We start from the raw sequence: 18,316 nt of genomic DNA, 5'->3' as shown, positions 1-18,316 counted from the left end.
TGACTATTGCTTCCCCATGTGTTTTCCTAATCTCTCCTCCGGCACATCTATGTCTTTTGTCCAGATTTCTCCCTTTATTAACTGTATCAGTCATACTGGACTAGGGCTCCACATCAGTCCAATATGACCTCATCTGAACTAATGATGAGGTTTTTTCAAGTAAGGTTGTAAGTCTGAGTCTTGAGGTTAGAACTTGTATATATCTTTCAAATTATTTATTTATGTGTGTACTTTTGTGGTGCTGGGGATTGAACCCAGGACCTTGTGCATGCTAAGCAAACACTCTGCCTTTGAACAACATTCCCAGCCTATTCAATATATCTTTTTTTGAGGGTATGCAACTCAGTTCACAACAAGCCCCTGCAAGGATTTTCTACCAGATTTTCTGAGTTAAAAGGATATTCTTAAGTTATATTAGTATTACATATGGTATGTGACATTTTACTAGAATGTTTGCTTCATTAAATCATTGCATTATAGGTCCACTCTGAATAAACAAGAGTCCATAAGTACCTACCCTGACAGTGTTTTCCTCAGGGAGTAAATGTGGACCACTTCAGGAGCCTCACGTGTGATTATTGAAAGTCATCTTGGAGACCCTGGAGATGTAATTCCTGGAAAACAGATTCAGAATCCATAGATATAACACTTTACCAAATTTGTAGATAATAGTCAAACAGCTGACTCATACTGCTGGATTTTTGAAAAACAGACACTACGCCACAGTACATAGTGATGTGTAGACTCAAAAACAAATTGGGGGAACGAGATCCCAAAATTGCTGAAGAGTCAGAGTAGACAGAAACACTATGTACTGCTGAGTTCTTGGACAACCTCAATTTCAACTTTCTGTCGAGGCTTTGCTTGCTTCTCTGTCACATCATTTTTCCCAGCTGTGCACTTTAAAAGCACGCAGCACCTATAAATACACTCATCGAGGAGATAAGAAAGGAGAATTTTTAAATTAAAAATGTACAGTCACACAGAAGTGTCCATGGAAATATGACCTGGCTGAAAGAATCAGGGTCTCTGAGACTGCATTATTTGAGAAACAGTACTGCCTACAGCACCCTCCAAATTCCCTACAAGTTGTGTTGATTAGAAATGGCTACTTGTAATTCCCAAACATTTTGTTTTGGGACAACTCCATTTACTTTAGAGAGGTATGGTTAAAAACAATTGGGAAATAGAACATGGTACCCACTAGCTTATCTGTATGCTAAAACTACTAAGCAAAATTTAATCATATACTGGCAAATAAAATTCAGGAGCCTATGTAATGTTGAGTTTTTTGGGGCAGGTGATGGGAAAGCAAAACTGCATAGAGGAGCTAGTACTGCTGTGAACTGGGCATTAAAGTCACTAATCCTGGCACAGAAATATGAAAACAAGACGGAGTGTTATTGGGCTGTGGCATGGCCCCCTGATAATGCCAGCTTTCGAGTTGGTTACTTGAGATTGAACACCCAACCCTGCCTTAAGTGTCCTGACATATTGTTTCATTTTTAGTGCTAAGTCCTCTTAGAACATTGTGAGAAGATGAAAATTTTGTTAGAAGTACAGATTTCTGGGGCATAATCTAGCCATCTGCATAAGACTTTCTACAGGAAAGGTCTCAGAACGTGTAAATTAAATGACAATCCAGGTTTCTGTACACTGAAAGTCTCAAAGTACTCCGAGAAACACGAATTGCCAATGGTTTGTAGAGTGCCCAGAACAGGGCGTGTGGCATAACTTGTGTGCTGTGATTGCTTTCTCCCAATCTTTTTCCTTACTGAATACGCAGGGATGACGGGGATCTGCTCATGTAAGTTGGGTTAGGTAGCAGGGCCATTTCCCCAGTGTCTGTAGACCTCTAGTGTTCCAAGTAATACAGTTTTTTGGGGATAGAGTTGCTCATTTATGACCAATTAGCCTACTAAGTGCCGTGACCTCTTCCTCATTGCAGGGTAGTAGATCATTTTGGAGGAGTACATTTTACCTTTAAAAATGACATCAACACTTAATTATGACATATTCAGAGTGATTACTGGAATTAGTCTGTTGAAAGCTAAAAAGAAAAAAATCTGGCTGTACTTATCTTTATTTTGAATTACAAAATGTTCAAGTCTTGTTTTGTACTTTTTTTTTTTTTAAGTGGAGAACATCTAGCCAAACTGAAGTGATATCAAAATATCATATGGTAACTCTCAGCCTGAATTTGAATGGCACAGAAAATCAAGCAAATTTATTTTATGTTTAAGCCTCCTAATTTTAGGAGGTGAAAAAGCATATGGTATGGTGAGAAAACCTGATTTTTAGGAAGATAGTATTTATCTTTTAGAGGCAATAGGTACCTATGGTAATTTAACAAGATCATTTAAATTATCAACTTCAATTTTTAGACATTGCTAAGATATTTATTCTTTATTATTCAATTGCAAACCACTTTTTAGTTGTGACTTTTCCTAAAAATGGACTACACCCATTTTGGGAGAATTTCTGTTAACATCACCATGTTGATAATAATTCCAACAAAAGTTATATTTGTGAATAATACAACTGCTTGAGCTTCTCTTGGCCATGAAAGACAATTTTGGCATTTCCCCACAGTTCCTAATTCCAAAGAACAGCACTTGTTGTTTCAAATGACTATACTTGGGGTACCCAAGAAATGAAAATAGATGACTCACATTCAGCACAAGAGAAGAGAGAGAGAGAAATAGTGGAGCTAGAAATGGGATAGGAAATGAAAAATCTATGTGGGCTGAGTGAAGGATAATGTAAAGGGGAGAGGAGTCTGATATGTAGCTACTAGTTTAAACTTTTTTAGAAGTGCCTGTCCTTAGCTTTTGGCTGCCTTTCATGAGACTGTATCGGAGTTGGCTTCAGGATTCATATGGTTTCAGAACTGAATTGACTGTGGTAAAATGAAAATTTTATCATTTCGAAAAACTATATACAAATACCATTCATCAAGAATCTATCATTTTTGATAATGATAAATTTATGATTCAAGATGGCTAGGCTCAAAAGCCCTACATATGTGTATATTAATTCCATTGGATTAATATCAGTGCATATACTTTGCTTAATTGGATAAGAACCAAAAGGTCATGAAACATATGAGAAATTGAAGCAAATAATTTTTTTCTTCAAGTCCTTTTCTGCCTGGACTTTCAGAAGCTAGCAGCTTTCGTTTTGGAACTATATTAGTAGTGTATTTGCTTTTTATAGACTGGCAGGTACACTTATGTGTATAACCAGGGCCTACTTCATGGGTATGTGACCTGTGCAGTCTCTCAAGAAGCCATGTTTACAGAGACTCACGATTAGCTTAATGCTCTGATGCTGCCCGCTAAATTCTCAAGGTGTCTTTTTAAAAATTCTTAAGAATTTTTAAACAAGGGATGGTGTATTTCTATTCACAAGGCCCCACCAATTACATAGATGAAACCTCTGTACAACTGATGTAAATAGACATAGGCAGATTCTTTACTAGTTATAAGACAATTTATTTTTAAGTTTTGATTTTTGGTTATGTAATGCCCTCACCTGATTCAAAATATTAAAGTTATTAGAAGATTTGCAGAAAATGCTTTTCCCTTCTCCATTCTGATTTATCTAGGTCTGCTACCCTTTCCGTGTAACTGTGTTGTTTCCTGTGTTGTATCCTTCTGGAGTTTCTTTATTCATACAAAAGAAATAGGAACATAGAATCTTATTCTTGTTATTTTACAGAAAGGGTAGCAGAAGGGCTGGGGATTTAGCTCAGCGGCAAAGCGCCTGCCTAGCAAGCGCAAGGTCGTGAGTTTGGTTCCTGGTACCAGAGAAAAACCAAAAAAAAAAAAAAAAAAGGGTAGCAGAACAAAATATACTGTTTTGTGCTTCTGTCCCATTATTATTTCTTGAGAGCTTATCATATCTGTATATAAGAAAATTTCTGCTTCATTTTTACAAGATACGTAGAAAGTCATTGTATCAGTGGCTCATTTTATTGGTCTCTACTGCTAGACATTTGGTTTATTCTACTCTCCTGCTCTTATAGTCAAAATAGATAGATAATATTGAAATAGATAATATTGTGCACTCATTTTCCTCATATGTCAATATGGCTATCGGAAAGATTGTCTAAGGTAGAACTGCTGGGCCAAAGGTTATAAATATTTGTAATCTCAATAGCTATCTCAAGTTGCCCTCCAAAGATATATGAATTTATACCAATGAAATGTGAGGCCCTCTTTACCCATAACCTCACTAACAGAGTAAGTTCCTAAACATTTGAATTCTTCTTTCCTATCAAACAGTGATGTTTTCATTTGTATTACTCTTATGAATGGGTTTGGATGTCCCATCATGTTTAATAGCTATTAATTTGGATCATATGCAATTGCCAGTTTTCAAATATTTTTGATATTCAGTAACATTTGTTTCGTAGGACTTAACCTCATACTCCTTTTTTAATGAACTCTATACCTTTTTTTTTTTTTTTTTTTTTTTTGGTTTTTCTCCGGTACCGGGAACTGAACTCACGACCTTGCGCTTGCCAGGCAGGCGCTTTGCCGCTGAGCTAAATCTCCAGCCCCGAACTCTATACCTTTTACCTACATTTTATTTGTCTTTCTATTGTTGATTTCTAAGTGATCCTTATACATGAGGGAGATTAACCTTTTGTGATATGAGTTGCAAATATTTCCCCCAAATTTGCCTTTTGATTTGCTTTTGATATTTCTATCTATGCAGATTTTTTTCATCAAATTGCCGTTTTTCCTCTTATTGATTTTGAATTATAGTTATACATACCTTCCTAGTCCAAAATTATAAAGGAATTTGTTTATAACTCCAAGCTTATAAATAAATTATCTCTTCTCTAAGTAGAATATATTCTCTGGGAGGTCAAGGCAAGAGGATCACATGTTTGAGCCCAACCTGGGCAACAAAGTGACTTAGCAAGACCGTCTCAGGATAAAATAGGGCTAGCAAGGTAGCTTGATATGAAGGTCTGGGTTCAATCCCCAGTTCCACTACCTCCAAAAAAGGTGTGTAGAGATAATACTCATAGTTTTGCTTTTTACTATAAATTTGTGATCTGTCCTAATACAAGATGTAGAGTACAGATCCATTTTTATTTTTTCTAGTTGTCCACCCAGTCATTCATTGAATAGGACTTTCCCCCTACTGGTTAGATATGGTACCTTCTTCATGTGCTAATTCCCTGTGAATGGTTGGGCTCATTTAGAGACTTTCTAGTTTCTTCATGTGCTAATACCATACTACTTTAATTATTGTGATCAGCCCTATGACCCATAGCAACATCTAGTAAGAGAGAAACTCTGTGTCAACACAACTGTTTTTTGTCTCAATGTTATGATAGCTTCAGCAAAGAACAGTAAAATGCTAGGTATGTAGCTTTGTGTTGCAAGTTTTTCTGGTAGAAGTTGACTTAACAGCAGTAGAAAAGTGGAAAAAAGAACAGACTGTGACTATGACTCACCTTTGCTAGGCTACGGTGCCCAGTTGTTTGGTCAAACTAAATGTTGCTGTGAAAGAATTTATTAGATTTGATTAATATTTATAACTAGCAGACTTTAAGTAAAGCAGATCACCCTCCATAGTGTGGGTGAGCCTTATTTAGTCAGTTGAAGGACTTAAAGTGTAAAGACTGAGGTTGTCAGGAGAAGAAACAATTCTGACTCCAGATGTACATCCTGCCTGAGCTTCCAGCCCCCCTGGTTTGTCCTACAGCTTGTGGATTCAAGGTTACAACATCAGTTCCTACCTAAATTTTAACCCTATTTTCCTGGGTTTGCATTTCAGATTTGCCAGCCCCCCATAATTGCTTGAGATGATTCTTAAAAGATAAACCTATTTATATGTCCTGTTTATTCTATTTCTTAGGAGACTTCTGACAGTAAGGATATTAGGTGACAAAAATGATCAGATTCTTAAAAAAACCTTGTATTTTCAGCTTAGCACCAAGGCTGTCTGTGTGGTCATTAGTGAAAGGGGTGCAGTTTAAGTGTTCAGCTCACCATCATCGGAACTACCCTTAGGCACAAGTGTGAGTTTGGTCCCCTTTCCCCTTCACAGCACGTTATTTTCATCCTTTCGGGCATTTGTCCTCATTATGGCACCCTGTCCCATCCTGGGGGTACTTCTTTTTTTTTTTTTTTTTTTTTTTTTTTTTTTTTTTTTTTTTTCTTAGCTATCTCACTACATTATTTTTTTGGGAGAGAGACTGTAAGAGATGAGTGAAAGGTAATTTAGTCAGTGAATGGACTAGCGGTCATTTCATTCCAGAGTCAATTTCTCCTTTTCTTTTGGCTTAGTTTTTGGTGATGGGCATTAAGCCTTTGGCTTTGTGCGTGCTGAGCACATGCTTGACCACTGAGCAATGTTCCTATCCCTTTTTGTGGGCTACTTTTGAAGGCTGAGACTGTTACAGACTAACATAGATGCCTTGAAATCATTGAAAAAGTTTTCTAAAGAGTATTTGCTTAGTAATTGAAAGCATTTTTCTGTGAAAGAGCTCCTTTTTTAAAATGTCAAAGATTATTTGGCATTTTTCTAACCTTTAGAGGTGTCATAATCCTTCACTAATTATATGTATAGACACTTATATACTTATATACTTACAATCAGTATATGTACACATTTATGATATATAAACAGATGAACATGAAATATGTAAATATATATGTATATATATACCATGTATATACATGGTATATGTAAATATATATGTGTGTATATTTCTATACACATACTTACATAGATATGATAAATACAATCAGCTTTTTGCATTTGGAGCCAACCAAATGTAAATAGAAAATATTTTAAAACTTTTTTTACTGAATATGTATGAACTTTTCTTGTCATTAATCTCTAAATAATATAGTGCAACTATTTACAGGGCATTTAGGTTGTATTAGGTGTTGTAAGCACCCTGGAGATAATTTAAAGTATATGATATGTGTGGCTTATGTGCAAACATCATACCATCTTATATAGGGGACTTGAGCATTCACAGATTTTAGTATCTGGGATATCCTGCAACCAATCCCTCAGAGAACTGCTAGAGATTGCTACATATACACTCTTGAGATTTATATATCTATATATCTCTCTGTAAAATATACATATACACAATCATAAGTAAGCATACTGACTCATGATTACAAGCTTTATTATGAAGGGTACAGAAAATCAGGACCAGCCAAACAGACACACTGGACAAGATATACGAACATCATGAACACAGGGATTTCATATCCTTTCCCTGCCTTCATCGTATTAAAAAGTAAATTAAGACTATCTTAACTGGACCTTTCCATGTTTGGGTTGGTTTTTCTGTCACAACACTAAGCAATCCAAGTTTGTGTAGTTGGAGTTCACACATATGTCAGCATAAGATGAATCAGGCTGGTGTTTATGTGAGTGTCACTGTTTTAAAACAAAGGGAATTTCTCGGAAGCGAGAGACAGCTATCTCATACATGGTGCTCTTGTTTGTATTTCCCAGTCAATTATAGGATACATATATTAGGCATTTTCCTGTCTTGGAAAATCTATTGAATATAATGTGAGTCTTAGAAATATATGTGCTAGAGTTGAATGTTCTTGGAAAATACTATTACTTGTACCAAAAAAGGTTATTATTCATTTAAAACTGGGCCTTTTCATCACTGATATCCCCTCCCCTCCTGCACAAAAAGAGAACCCTAGGAGAATATTTCAAATGTGAGCATGTAAAATAGAATACCTGGTCACAATCAAGCTATGGACATAGTATTGGTAGATAAAGATATAGAAGAATGAGAAGGTAAATAAAGGGTATGGTTTCTACTCACATAGGGAGCATTCTGGAAACCTTATAGGACCTTCCAGACATTCAGGAATTAAGACTGATTCCACCCTCAAAATACTGTAGAGGGTTTAGAATTGTCATTTCATGGGAGGAAACCAATTTCAGGGTAATGGGTTTTGCAGTTTTCAAAGAACCACAAGCTCTTCGTCTGCAAAGTTTCATGAGCAAGATGGTGATAAGGGGAGGGATGAAGACAGAAACAGCTAAAAGCAGAAGTACTCTGGGTAAAGAAAGTCTTGGAACCCAGGCTTTGGCTATGTCATCTGCCCTGCCAATTTTTGGAAGATGCCATGGAATTGAGTAACTTTCACAATATAGATTATGAAGGCAGAAACACATCAGTTCAGAGTGTGTCTATTTTATTAAAAATTTTTTTTTTGTGGAGATAGGGTCTTGCTATGTAGCTCAGGCTGGATTTAAACTCACTATGTAGCACAGACTAGCCTCGAACTCACAGTGATCCTCCTGCCTCAGCCTCCGGAGTGCTGAGATTACAGGTGTATGCCACTACACCTGGCTTCAGAGTTTATTTAAAATCTTAGGACAACATGCAAATTTAGGTTCCAGGAGGTAGAAAGGGCATCCTGAATGATCCTCAGAAAAACACAAACATCCCAATGTACTGGGGGAGGGACAGGGATGCCTTTTGTGAAGGATGGTGTGACTGCTCTAAGGCTAACCATGTCTCTAGCTATAATAGTGGCAATGAGATATACAAAGATTTGTACTCTTAAGACAGTCCTTGACACAGTGCCATCCATAAAATATTAGCTATATTGGCTCTTACTATAGCTTCTGCCACTTTTGGCATGCATCCTACTTGGACCACCCTCGCAGCTGTTATAAGTCTGTACTGATTGACAGCTCCATTGCCACCACTTTTCCCTTTGCTCCAGCCCTCGAAGTGCGTAGGGTGAAGATTACAGTGGAAAAATGGGAGCCACAGACCTTGTGCAGCGGAAGTGCTGTGACAAGGAGGGCCACAAATGTGGGAGCCAGAGCAGACAGCAGCTGGTGAACTTTGAGGAGTCCATCCCCAACTTCAACAGACACTCATAGTGAGAAGAAGAAAAAGAACCCCCAAACAAGTAGGACCTCGCTCAACACTACTGGGAAGCAGATTTCTAGGTTTACCAATAGCAGCTTCTCCAAGGTCTTGCCTAGGCAATGGCCCCCAACTTTTTGGCTCCAGGGAAGGGTTTCAAGGAAGACATTTCTTCCATGGGTTTCCATGGACAATCTGGGGGTGTGGTTTTGTGATGATTCGGTGCACAGCTCACAGTAGGGCTCATGCTCCTGTAAGAACCTAATGTCCTGCTGATGTGAGAGGAGATGGCGCTTGGGCAGTAATGGAAGCGGTAGAGGGCAGCTGTACATACAGATGAATCTTCGCTCACTGCTTACCTGCTACAGTATGGGCTGGGTTGAGGACCTCTGTGCTTCACAAAGATGTGAATCCAAAACAGTCAGTTGCTTGTGGCTAGCTGGAAGTTTAGGAAAAACACATCTGTCTCTGTCAGGGAAGAAGAACATGGACCTTGAGAAGTCAGGTATCAGATATCTGTACCTCCGAGCACTGTTGAAAGCAGAAGCACAGAGCCCTGAGAGACAGAATCCTGTGGAGCAGGACCTAGAGGGCACTGTGGCACCAGAAGTGGCAGCAGACAAAGCTGTGAGAACTTTATTGGGCTCTCTTGGTGCAGAATGAGCAAGGACAGAGTGCAGGCTCCAAATATACCCACTGTTATGATTCGTCTGGATGTCCCCCTAAAGCCTCCTGTGGTCATGGGGGTTGGACTTTTAGAGATGGCTGAATCTAGAGATGGTGAATGGTTAATTGTCTAGTGATTGGATTGGGAGTGTGAGTGCTACACCTGTCCTAGGGTGAGTAGCCTGCATACAGTGTAAGGGAGGAAAAGAGGCTTGCTCCTCTCCTTTTGCTCTTGTTGGTTTTCTGTCTTCTACCATCAGGAATGGTTGCCCCTATGCCATGCCACACTGCCTGGGAGCCAGATGATTATGGACTGAAACTTCTACAAACTGTAAACTAAGTAAACCTTTCCCTCTTTAACTTTGGGTGTCGGGTATTTTGTTTCAGCAATGAGAGGAAAGTAACTAAGACACCCACTAATGACTCAGGTGTCATCACTGTGACAGCAGCAGTTTGGCCATTAATGAACAAGTAATCATTATTCATGGGTGTGCTAGCAGTTCACGGGTCAACCAACATACAGACGCCAGTAACAAGAACCACATCTGGGGAAAGGATGTGCGTAGACAACATACACTTTCATGTGGACAGCATAGCCCTTTGACAAGCAGTTGCACTTGTTCCAATGTGAAGCAAACACAAAACGCCTACAGTGCCGAGATAATATAGTCAGGAAGCAAGGTGGTGTCAAGCAAGATGGTGTCACCACATCTTGTCATTTATAACATCACTGGGGGGAATAACTCACCAAATCCAAAGGTAATAAGAGAAGTCTAGAGGTTCTGAACATGGCTGCTGTTGATGACAGCAAGATGCTGTTCAGAGCTGTGGGCAGAGTCTTTTGTTGTGGTCTTGACTTTATTTTATGACGCACCTCACAGGAGATTGAAAAGAGAGCATTAACATGGCTGAAGCTGTCAGAAACTTCAGGACTGTATTCATGAGCCTTAAAAAGCCTATTGTAGCAGTAAATGGCCCAGTCATTGGACTAGGCATAGCCATATCCTCTCCTTTTTAAAAAAATAAACATTGTTATGGGTATATGATTGCAATACGTAATACTTATATTCATCTTGGGGGATTGGTACTGCACGTATTTCACCTGAATCATTTTCCCTTCCATTTCTCCTCCTAGCCCTCCCCCACCTGTACCCACAGCTCCCCTGTCTACATTTGCTTCTTCGTGATATGGGTTGGGCTAATAAAAAGCCTTAGTTTCCAACACCCTACATTGCCTGCAGACAGAGTCCAGAAGGCTGTTCTACAATTATGTTTCCCAAGATCATGGGAGAAGTATCTGCAAATGAAGTGTTGCTTCACGGGTGGAAGCTGATGGCACAGGAGGCCTGTGGCAAGGACCTGGTGTCTCAGGTGTTTTAGCCAGGGATCTTCATCCTGGAAATCATGGCTCGAGTCAAGGACCTCACCCCTTGTAATACAGCTGTGCTGGAGGTGTCCAAAGCCCTTGTGCGCTGTACTATGAAGCTGGGCTGAGCAGCCCGGTGAGAGCCCAGCACAAGGTGTTGAGAAAGACCTGGGGCTCGGCATGACCTTCATGTTGTTTTTTTTTGTTTTGTTTTGTTTTTTTTGGTTTTTCTCCAGTACTGGGAACCGAACTCACGACCTTGCGCTTGCCAGGCAGGCGCTTTGCCGCTGAGCTAAATCCCCAGCCCCTGACCTTCATGTTGAAATATTTGCAAGGAACGTGATGGGTTTTGTTGGAAGGCAATGCACTGGTGACCCTGGAACTGACTTGAGCTGGCCATGGGTGGCCCTCACTTGCCACAGTCCATTCTTGTGGCCTAGAACATAAAATTATAGCAGAAAATTGTTTTATACTTACATACAATATACACAAGTATGGAAGCACAATAGTGAGCACTAGGCTGGTCTTCAAAGTTCCAACTTTTTGCCTTCTTTGGCTAGTACTGTATAAAAAAAGAATTTTGTTTCATGGATTTTGAGGGACAGAAAGCCTGGAACAATATGGATTTCTTCACCATCTAGAATATAGAACCTAAAGGGTTGTTAGCCACTCTCTTCTCCCCTGCCTCAAGCAGAGATGCAGAAAGATCTGAGATGTTTCCCTTGTCTCCAAGGAGGGAGAAGAATGGGTACTTCACAGATGGAGCATTTTAAATAAAAAAGAAAATTTAACTTTTAGGAAAAATATTTTTAAGCACTGTCTCAACAAGTACTTAGGATTCATGCCAAGATATCAATGAATTCGTTTTTCCTAATGTGTCCCATTCTTACCCAGTTAACATGAAGAAACTGTTGTCTCTCTAGAAAAAAGGCTTATTTGCAGTATTAGTGAATCACCGTGTAGCTTAAATGTGATATCGAAGTTGTAAGTTAGTCTTAGCGGTTTTACATAGTTTTTCTGACCATTTTGAAAAATAATTATGTAAGTGATTCTTGTTAGGTGAAAAATACAACTTTATATACAACCTTGGTTTTATAGCTGCAGATATGATTGATATACTACACAAAATATTTTTATGTTTATAAAGCATACTTTTAAGGCTAATTTAGAATATGTTTTATTTAATGAGCTAAAATTATTTTGGCACTCTATTAAATACAGAAATTCCTTTCAAAGCCAAAAAATTCTACCTTATATGTGACATCTGACACTCTCAGGCTCTGTGTTTATGTCTATACTACACATGGAGCTCAGCCTAGTGTCCAGGAGTGCCATATATGAAGACAGATGTGTTCCTTTTGGAGTCGGGCATACTGATTCCTGCGTACGGGTGCCTATGAGTAGTTAGGTTTCTGGGTTTGCAGTCACGTTGATTGTATGAAGAATGAAATAAAATCAAAGCATTATTTTTGTACAGTTTTGAAGTCTATACTTAGAACTGACCACTTCCTTGGCCACACACAGAGCTGTACAGGGGGTCAATTTTCCTTTACTTTGGATTGATTCGTATTGTACTTTTGCATCTGTGCAAACCAGTTTTCTGTTCAGTGGTCTGAAAAGAAATAACGAACAATTCTGTAAAAATTTTATAGTTAGTTTTCAGCTAAAATTGTTAATTTTCAGCTAAAATCCAGTTTTTCAGTAAAAACTGATTAATATTTCTTAATGCACACAAGAAAATTCTGAATCAAATTTCCTTTTTGATCATCCTCTTAAGCTACCAAAAGTATGGCCTGAACTCATACTGCAAACAGTTTGCATTTACCGAACCCTGGGATATTTTAAAGTATTTTATGAGCAATATAATTACCTATGATTGGAACTTCCATGTGGCAATGAAAAATAATTCCAGAACATTTTATATTGTTCTCTCCCAAACTCTTCCTCAGTTTTTCTGTACCTGTGATGTGTTCATCAGTAAATGTGTGTTAGTCCTTCCTTGTGGATGGTCATCATGCTAAGTTTTATAATTTCCAAGATGAAAAGGTGAGGCTCTAGTCCTTTATGAAATCCCACAAAGTCAGTTGGAGCAGCAGTCAGTTGTTTGGACTCTTACTTGAGGCCCTTATTAGGTACTGTTCTTTCATCAAGCAGGGAGCATCGCTTGAGGGAGACTCTGAGAAAGAAAGATCTTATTTATTGGCTCTGACTTTGGGGCAAATTTTTCAGCTATTATGAGCTGTAGATTTCTCAGCTGTTAAGGGAGAAAATAATATCACCTTTCATAGATTTATAATGAGGGTGGTCGCTATTAGCGTAACGGTTCTGCTCTCCTTTCATGGTGTGTCTAAAACTCTTTGAAAACAAAGTGGCTGAAAAAAAATAATACAATGAATTCAGCAAAGAGCATTTTCTACTCCAGGGCACATTGTTCTCTGCCCACTCATTTATCCAAGTAATGTTAAATTTTATGTCGTAATGTATTTGGATATATTTGTTAAGAAAAACAGCAGAATCTAACCCTCCAACACATCCAAGTGCAACAACAGCAGGTGTGAACTTCAGCGTTATCCAGCTGCAAACCTTTGGGTTCCAGAATTCTACGAACACACGCAATGGAACCATCTTGTGAGAATACCACAGAACCCACACTTCCTACAGGAGTCTCATATTACACAGAACCCTCTGCTCCCCAGAGAAAAAAATTTTCACAGTGTCAGACATAAAATACAGGTTCCTGGTGCTGGATTCTGTTGTTGTTCAGCGGTTGCTTGTCAATTCTGCAGTCAGTGAATAATTTAAAACAGACGTCTTCATGCATTATTCAGCAAAACCAAACCTGTGATATAATGTGCGGCTACATTTCCTGAAGGGAATTTGCTGCTTTTGAGTGTGCGTACATTTCCTTCCCCTAAATTCCCAAATATTCAGTTACAAGATTATCTACTGATCTGAAGCCCAATGTTATTAATGTCTCTGTCCAATTGTATTGACATTGTTGCTTTCAGTGCTCATGGATCCTCAAAATACCTCACGGGATGGGCACCTCATGAACATTCCTGTAAAATTTACTGCGTTGTCCCTCTGGACCTGACATTTGAGTTACTCTGACTACACACATCCATATTTAGACAAACCTCTTGTTGTTTCACATTCTATCCCAGAAAGGACAATTTTAGTTAACTAATCTTTCAGCTTAGGTATTTTAGTGAAAAATACCATAGCTGAGATGAAAATTTTGAAATAAAAACACCAACAAAAAAACCCCAAACAAAACAAAATAAAACTGCAAACAGTTTTCAGGCAGTAAACTATTTGTGCTATCAATTGATAGCATTCTATAATAACATAGACCATGAATTTACATGTATGCTATTTAAAAAAAAACCAACTGTAGATGTCTGGTTATTTCCAAAATGCTGCTTTTGTTCCTTAAGAGAGTATACTGAAAAGGAAAGAAGAATAAATTGTATTAGTCTCCTAGGGCTTTTGTAACCAATTGCAATAAGCTGGGTGTCTTAAAAAGCAAGAGGCCTATTTTCTCTCCAAGCTCTGGAGGCTAGAAATCTGTATGTTTTTGTTTTTGTTTTTGTTTTGAGACAAGGGTCTGACTCTGCAGTACAGACTGGCCTTGAACTCACTTATGTAGCCCAGGAGCCCAGAAGTCTGAAAACAACTTGCTAGCAAGGCCATGCCTCCTCTTAAGGCCCTAAGGAGATTCTGTCTTCACCTCTTCCGGATTCTTGTGGTTGGAAATTCTCCTCGGCTGTGGGAGCATCAGCTCCAGTTTTTGCTCCTATTTCTTCATGGCTTGTCTTCTCCTTGTGTCTTCTTTTCTTTGTCTTGAGTAAGGGTGCCTATCGCTGAGCTTAGAGGCACTTGGATGATTGAAAATGATCTGGTGTCAAGGTCTCTAACTAAATTACGCTGGCAGAGACCTTTTGCCCAAATGAGGTTATGTTCTTAAGTTTCAGAGGTGAGGAAGTGGACACGTCTTTTCAGAAGCCACCATTCATGTCAAGATTTTATCACTAATCACTTCAGCTTTGGAGGTATGTAAACTATTTCTGAGCAATCAGTTTTATCTGCTCAGTTATACCACCTCTGAATTCACTAAAACCAATTTATTTGACAGAATCACGAAGGTGATTTTCTCTTACAGTTCAACTATAATAATGCATCCTGGTAGTATTTCCACATACCATTTGAAAGTGGCAAAGCTCCTTATACAAACAGGTGGATTTTGTTTCAGGCAGGTGAGTTTTGAAATCCAGAAGCCAGTTCTCCAACAGTTTTGTTTAAAGTTGAGAAACCTTGTAGCATTTACAATTCCGGGGTAGTCACCACTAGATGGCAGTCTTAGCTAACTACAGAGCCTCAGTATGCATTCCTATGTTCCCTCAACCGTTGTTCACCATAGCCAAGATGTGCAGTGACCCTGTTTCCATCCACAGATGAATGGATAAAGAAAATGTACTAATATGTAAAAAATGCAATACTATTCAGCCTTTAAAAGAAGGAAATTCTGTCATTTGTGACAACACAGATGAGCCTGGGGGACATTATGCTAAGTGAAATAAGTGAGGCCCAGGTTTTGCTTTTGAATATTTTTATGCTTAGTACACAGGTGCTGTAGTTTCATATTTTATTTGCCCTTCATCAGATTCTGTTGGAAACCGGCCAAGCCCAGGCTGACCTGGCTTGTAAGAAGTAAGGAAGTGTCTCCAGGAGGTACACTAGGCCCTTTACCGCAGTGTTCATACTCTCCTGCTCGCCCATGACCTCATCTTGGTGCCTTTATGCATATGTTTGGGTCCATCCAATGATATCAAAGTATAAGCTATAAAATTCAGTTAGAAAACCCTGGGTGTTTATCTATATACATCCAAGATCTGGATATTGGATGTGAATTTTGGACTCACCTTTTTCAGGGTTCAGCTGTGGATTATTTGGTAAAAATGTACAGAAATTTTAAACATGTAGTAGAGCCACATCTGCTTCTGGAACTGTCTGTGGAAATGGAAATTGTAATCATTTGACATGGCAGCTTATTTTTCAGGCTTGTGCATTTTGGCAAGACAGGGAGAGAACGTTTGATTTTAAGTTTTTCATAAGCTTTTCTTGCAGAAGAGGACTTTGGTCCAGATGTCATTAAATGATCTTCTGCAAAATTCTTATTGAGGCTTACTGGGTTAGACAATGCTATCAGTTACCACTTAAAATGATACAAGAGGCAAAGACATTGCGATCTAGGCATGCTCTGCATTTCTGCAAGGACTCTTTGAGAGGGTTTTGGAAGCTAAGAAACTTGTTTGGATCAATTATAATGTCAACTTCAATTAAAGAAGAAGATATTTGGCTAATGGGTAAAATCCCAACAGGAAGATCTGTAGATTCTTACTAAAATGAAATAATAAATTATATTTTGCAAATCAGCACCAAGAATCAGTTTTTTTCTATGAACTATGATTAAATACACAAGAAAATGGAGCCCAGTTTTGTAACCATGTGGCCAAATCATAAAGTCACCTCTGAGGGCAGGGGGCTGGTAGACTGCTTTACAGGAGGAAGCAGAGTGGCACCACTGCCTTGGTAGGTTTCATGGTTTGGCCTGGCCTTCTGTCTTGTAGGCTGTTAATATGGATTTTGGCAGAACACTGAGAGCAGATCAATCTCTCATGAGCAAACTTGTTACGAAGCTCATGTGGCTGAGCAGTGAAAGTGGAATGACTCAGCCTACCTTCCTGGCCTCTCCCACCCTTCCCCATTGTTTCTTCTTTTCCAGGCATGTGGATGTTTCTTTCTTTTCTCTTTTCTCCCTTTCTCTCTCTCCCCTTCCTCCTCTCTTTCTCTCCCTTTCTTTCTTTTTGCTTCCCTTTTGCTTTTCTTTCTTTCTCTCCTCTTCCTTTTCTTTTTTCCCTCCCTGCCTCCCCCCTCCTTCCCTTCCTCCTTCCTTCCTTCTCCCTCCCTCCCTCCCTCCCTATGATTCTAAGAATTTAACCTAGTCCATTCCCACTGAGCTACATTCTCATCCCCTTTAAAAGATGTTCATTTTGAGACAGGGTCTTGCTAAGTCACTAAATTGCCCAGGCTGAGCTCAAAGTTATGATCCTCCTGCTGCAGCCTTCCAGAGCTCTGGGATTATCAGCACGCACCACAGTGCCTGTCTTCTTTCAGATTTTCAGTGTCCCGCATTCTTGAATGTCTGTGAAAATACTGACATGCCATTCCCTTTTTCAAGGATGTACTCTCCTGTCAATCTGTGTCTCATTCTACACACACACACACACACACACACACACACACACACACACACACAGAGAGTCACCTATGAGCTTTAGTGACCTCTGCTTGTTCCTTTAGACATCAGGTTTCATCTTAAATTCCTTCCTTGGGGAGGCCTTTACTATGTGTTACCTGTGCCTGGCTGCAGTTTCCATTAGGTGGCCATGCTTTGTACCTGTTCTTACTACTTACCATTCTTAGCACTATGATTTTTTGAGATCTACCTACCTTGCTAGATCGCCTCAATGAAGACCAATACAACCTTAAACTTGATGACTGTAAAATGGCTGTAGAACTAGTTGTGGGAGCTCAGATCATAGTTCTGTGAGTATTCAAAGGAGTAGACATTTTTCTTATTTTCTATGATTGTCAAGACAGATGTCAGTGTGCTGACTCAGTGATTTCTGCCCATGTCCACGAGGAGAAAGGAAGTAGTATATGTCATCAGGACTTAGGTGAGTGATTATCTGCGTAAGTCTTGGCCTCTGAGAGTGAAGGGCGTCTGACACAGGCAGCCCCCCCTTCCTGAGCTGGCTGAGATCTAGGCAGTGAATCGTATGCTAGCTGAAATGATTGGGCATTATGCAACTTACCAACTGGCCATCTGGTTAATTTACTAGGGGACAAAACTCTCAGGAGGATTCTTTTGTACAGGTGTGAGGTATAGAATGCAAACATGCACTAATACAGTCACTGTAGGTTCATTGTTAGCGCACATACGTGATGCATCTCAATTCTTTCTATTCCTCCTTCCCCTCCCCCCTCGCCCCATCTCTTGATCCTCTTCCTATTTGCAAAAGATCTATCAGTGACTTCCCGTTAGTGCATCCCTTTTCAAAGATAAGAAGAATTGCCTGGGTCAGTTTTCTCATCTATATTCTTTCTCCAGTTCATTGTTCTTTGAAATTTTTTGTTTAGTAGCAGGGGAAAAGTTTGCACTCTTTCACCATTCTTGGAAGCCCAGCTCCACTGTTGATGTGTATACAATGACAGACCAGTGACATGAACATTCAGAGCCTCGTTTCTGCTTTCGTAAAATGGAAAAACCCTGGCATTAGTTTAATAGAATTGCTGTGAGGCTTAAATGAGATAATCTATGCCAATGCTTT

At 39.2% G+C, this 18,316-nt stretch overlaps 1 pseudogene; it reads left to right on the top strand.

Annotated features, from left to right (window-relative positions):
• The first annotated feature begins 9,376 nt into the window (after positions 1-9,376).
• LOC102011405 lies at positions 9,377-11,050 on the top strand (annotated as a pseudogene).
• The last annotated feature ends 7,266 nt before the right edge of the window (positions 11,051-18,316 follow it).

The sequence above is a fragment of the Chinchilla lanigera genome, unplaced genomic scaffold, assembly GCF_000276665.1.
Source record: "Chinchilla lanigera isolate Chin_1 unplaced genomic scaffold, ChiLan1.0 scaffold00006, whole genome shotgun sequence".
In the NCBI taxonomy this organism is placed as follows: domain Eukaryota; kingdom Metazoa; phylum Chordata; class Mammalia; order Rodentia; family Chinchillidae; genus Chinchilla; species Chinchilla lanigera.
Note: the sequence above shows the minus strand (reverse complement) of the source record. Positions and strands in the feature narration are given on the sequence as shown.